The sequence below is a fragment of the Tachysurus vachellii genome, chromosome 22 (assembly GCF_030014155.1).
Source record: "Tachysurus vachellii isolate PV-2020 chromosome 22, HZAU_Pvac_v1, whole genome shotgun sequence".
Classification (NCBI taxonomy): Eukaryota; Metazoa; Chordata; class Actinopteri; order Siluriformes; family Bagridae; genus Tachysurus; species Tachysurus vachellii.
In genome coordinates, this window is record NC_083481.1 from 3837501 (window position 1) to 3842759 (window position 5259).

Consider the following 5259-nt stretch of genomic DNA (forward strand, 5'->3'; position numbering starts at 1 on the left):
ACCACTCGAGCATAGAGAGCATCAATAAACAGAAACCCACTCGCTAATGGGAAACTTGGCACACTGTTATATGAGCTGTACATGTTTCATCAAGGCAGCGAGTGTGACGTCTCCTTCCATTAACACACAACACGAGAAATGAAACCCATCATTTATAATTCCTGTCTCCTGATAAGATGGTCTTACTACGACGCCCAACACAAAGTCCACTTTAAATCTACGGAACCTTTCCATATCTGCAGGATGAAGCTGGACATGAAATGTGCCTTCTGCAGCAGTTTATTTCATCCGATTGGACAGAGGAGTCCTATGAAATAATTTCAGAAGAAATTCAATTTACCTAACGTCCTGGAACGAACTCGAATTAACTCTGGATCCCTTCAAAGCCTCGACACTTCTCCAGCATGAAAGCCTTGAGAGGAAATGTTTCAACTAAAAATGTGCTCAATATTATCAATATGATGCTAATAGTATTTTATGAATTTTATGACATTGCTATACGAAAAACATATTTATTGAATTGCTATACGAAAAATAGCATGCATGCTAGTTCATTTTTGGACTTTTTGCCTTAAATAAAATACTGCAAATATTTCTTAGGATTATGAATTATGATATATCTATAATTCTAAAAAAATTCCTTAATGGTTAGCACGTTGGCCTCACACCTCCAGGGTTGGGGGGTTCGATTCCCGCCTCCACCTTGTGTGTGTGGAGTTTGCATGTTCTCCCCGTGCCTCGGGGGTTTCCTCCGGGTACTCCGGTTTCCTCCCCCGGTCCAAAGACATGCATGGTAGGTTGTTTGGCATCTCTGGAAAATTGTCCGTAGTGTGTGATTGCGTGAGTGAATGAGAGTGTGTGTGTGTGTGTGCCCTGCGATGGGTTGGCACTCCGTCCAGGGTGTATCCTGCCTTGATGCCCAATGACGCCTGAGATAGGCACAGGCTCCCCATGACCCGAGGTAGTTCGGATAAGCGGTAGAAGATGAATGAATGAATGAATGAATAATATATAGGGCAATGGTGGCTCAAGTGGTTAAGGGCTTTGGGTTGTTGATCATGGTTTAAGCCCCAGCACTGCCAAGCTGCCACTGTTGGGCCCTTGAGCAAGGCCCTTAACCCTCTCTGCTCCAGTGGTGCTGTATCATGGCTGACCCTGTGCTCTGACCCCAACCTCCAAAATTGGGAGATGTGAAGAAAGAATTTCACTGTGCTGTAATGTACATGTGACAAAATAAAGTCTTCTATTCTATATGGTTTACAAATTTTGTAAATATGTGTGTTTATTGGTATGTGTGTATATTGGTCTAATGCTTTGGCAAATACATGTACAATTTGTCATGGCAATAAATCTCATTTAAATTGAATTGAATTGAATTGAATTGAATTGAATTGAATAAGACATGTGATCTGGGCATGTGACATGCTGGGGCTGATGGGTAATGTAGTTCAGTGTTAATTATACCATAACCATGACAATTATTGTAGGGAAACAATTGATCTTTACATCAATTATCCTTTTTATGAATATATTTACAAAAAAACTGTCATTTGGAGTTTGTACTGTAACAAGAGCACATGACATTTTAAAAAAGATGTCAAAAGATGACTGAAACATTTTTTTATTTCAGTTTATACACCTGAGCAATCGAGGGTTAAGGGCCTTGCTCAGGGGCCCTGCAGTGGCAACTTGGTGGACCTAGGATTCGATTCAATGACCTTCCAATCAGTAGTCGAACACCTTAACCACTGAGCTACCACATCCCCCATTAAACATCTTCAAACAGGGTGTCTGAGAGCTCATGAAAACTTCAGAAATCTCCTCCTTGTGCCGCATCTTTATTCCACAGCACAGTTCTCAAATCCAGAGAGAGAGAGAGAGAGAGAGAGAGAGAGCGAGAGAGAGAGCAAATGAGAGAGATCAGGCAGTGAAATAAGGGTCCCACCTGCTTTTTTCTTCTGTCTGGAGCTCCAGTCTCTGCTTCTCCTGAAGCTCAGACTGGTATTTATTGCTATTCTTTCAATTCAGAGTCATCCTTCTTTCTTTTTTTCCCATGCTGCCCTGATAGATCTATTTATATTTTTTGTAATGAGATAAGTATTAAAGTTCAAGGGTTCTTTAAGTTAAATCCTGATATGATCAATGCTTCCTATGGTCATATCAGGTGGCACTACTACATGCTGAGCTGAATGATCTGCAGCAGAACAAGGGAAAACTGCTGTGGGTGGATTCACTACTGTCTCTCTATTATTGCTCTGTGTGCAGGAAAATAAATTCAATATCATCCATACTCGGAATACGTGTCCTGTTGCAGGGTGAGACAGGGTAAGAGAGAAAGGTCATATATATACATAAATGGACAGAAATGGTTGTTCTTCGAGGTTGAGATCTCCAAGTTCAGGCTGCGATATCACTAATAGCGCTTCTCCAGGTAATAATTATGGCTCAGGAACAAATGCTTTATGCCTAGACATGTTAGTGAAATACTATCGAAACACAAATGACTGAAATGAACCAAGCTTTTTATGTCAATATTTAAAACGTAGCTCGTGCTGTACATCAGAGGTGTTTATTAGTCAAATCCAGTCAAGATGCTTTTTAATGTCAGTTCAACCAGTTGTGTAATGAATAAAGTGCAGTAGTAAAATGCTGTGGCTGTAAACACAATACATTTTATCCTATAGTACTTAGAAGGGAAGTGATTTATAATCACATTATATTGCGATCAGTGTCACCAGAGATGAGATTGGGTTCCCTTTTGAGTCTCAAGGTTTTTTCCTCATCTTCCTCCTCGTCTCAGGGAGTATTTCCTCAATACTCTGGTCTCTGGCTTGCTCATTAAAGATACCTTTAAAATGCATTTACATCCTGGATCTTTATATTTCCATTAATTTTAACTACAGAACATGAAAAGTAACTAAAAATCTATAAATGTTATGACAACCTGTTATTTCATTGATTAATCAAGAGTTGTTAGGAAAATTACTGTTGAAGAATGTTCATTAGATAAAGTGTAAAAAAAATAAATCGCTAATCATTAGTTAAGAAATAAACCGATGACAGAATTCACATTAGCATGCCGGGGTGGTTTGGGGCATCAGCCCCGGAGCACAGGGGCCGTCACTGCGTGTCAGCATGCACACAGTCAGGCAGTGATTATCATGTGCCTGCTCAGCCTGGCGGTTACAGCCTTAATTAAAGATGTGGGGTAGAGCCTTAACCCTTGTGGTTCGGGATTACAGATGACGGCAGCGGTTAGGCAACGAGGCAAATAGAAACATGGCCAATTTCCAAATTTGTTCGAACATCTGCCTATGAATTCACCTCCATCCTCTGATGTGGCTCCAGCTTTCGAATAAACAGCTCTGGTGGATTTTCTTTGAAATAAACTGAAGAGTTTGCAGATGTCGAGGCTAAAGCTTGTGTTTTCCACACAATATAAAATGTAAAAGCAATTGTTAAAGTTTTAATGTTTCTAGCTTTTGATACTGTTTCTGTAATGAATTCTTGTGATGTTTAGCAAGGAGTTGAACCAGTGCTAGAAATAAATACCTTTTGTTGGTTCCCAGTTAAAAAAAGAAAAAAAAAAAGGTTTGTATTCATATAGCAAAGTTTAGACTAAACAAACACACACACACACACACACACACACACACACAAATCCTTATTTTTATCCAACCTTATCTAAAACTCTAACTAGTCAGCTAATTACTTCTTCAGTAATAATTACTTGACTTCATGTCTTTGCTAACAAGCTACCAAAGAGCTAAGCTTAGGCCCACTATATATAAACCAAAATGAAGCTAGCATTATGTTGTGGAGTTAAAACTAGCAGCCAAGATTGATAGAAAACTATCTAACATTTAAGCTACCAAGTTGATGATTAAGCATTAGCCAAGGCTGCTAAACTTGCAAACTAGCTATTAAGCTAGCTCTTGCCTTCTAATCATATTAGCTAGGATTCTAACTAATAAGTATGTTACTTATTATGTTCTCATTATCAAGCGAGTGGAAGGAAGTTCACTAGCTACTACCACCTGAACCTATATATTGTGTGATTAACAAAAAAGAAATTAGCTAGGAAGATACTTTATATTTTGCTGCTACAGTTGATCACATGTTAGTTAGCACTGATTTAATAAAAATTAATTAAAATTAATCAGTTAATTAATCAAAATGTTTCTCAATAATATAAAGCTAATTATTTATGGTTACTACGTTTTTTGTAAGGTGGATGATATTAGGCTAGCTTTTATAATGTGCTAAAAAATAAGTTAGCGTATAGCTTGAATTAGATTCTGTTATTTTTGTCAAAAAAAAAAAACATTAGCAGCCTTTTCTAGCTACAGTTAACAGTGAGCTAAACATTATTTTGTGGTGCTGATACTAGTAGATAGGCTTGCTAGCTGATGCATATTAAAATTAGCTTGCTAGCTAGAACCAGATTCTTATATTAAGCTATTAAAACACACAAAATTTAGTTTGCAAACCACCAAATACTAGCCCCGACTATTATTTTGTGTTTTTAAACCCATCAGGCAAATTTGCTAGTAATTGTTAGCATTTGTACTGGCAGATATCAGTGGATCTTATGTGACGGATGGAGACAAGCTACAGGGTTTAAAACATTAGCAACTAAATAACATCCAACTTAGCAATAAAAGTAAAGTTCATCTTCTCCAGGCTCAGTGAAGCAAAGGCAGGCTGTATATTCAACCAGACAGCCACGTAGCATCCTGAGGGGGAAAAAAATCACCCAAAATAGCTTCATGCTCCTGTCACTTTTGGAGTCTTAGGCTGAAAAATCCATTAGTTCAGTGTGAGGGCTAACGGCTATTTTAAGCTGCCCTCTTTTCCCTGCTTTCTCATAGGTGAGATGGCAAAAGAACATTTAAATACTTTAACGTTTTAGTACCTCAGATGAATAATATAAGTACTATACCTCCAACTAATATATACCTGCAATAGAATGGCTTCAAATGTTTTGGCACTCATGATAGTACACACTTTATATCCTAAACTGTGACTGGATTTTGGAGTGTTGATGTGGGGATTAGTGTTCATGTAGCTACAAGAGCACTAATGAGATCAGGTATTATTGCTGCGTGAGGAGGTCTGGGGTGCATTCTGGGGTATGTCCTGTACATCTGAGAGAGTACATGCTCCCAACAGTACTCCAAATCTATAACATTTACAGATTTTATATTATCTACTGTTCTTTGTAAAATGCTAAAGCAGTCACCTACAATGGTACGAGTC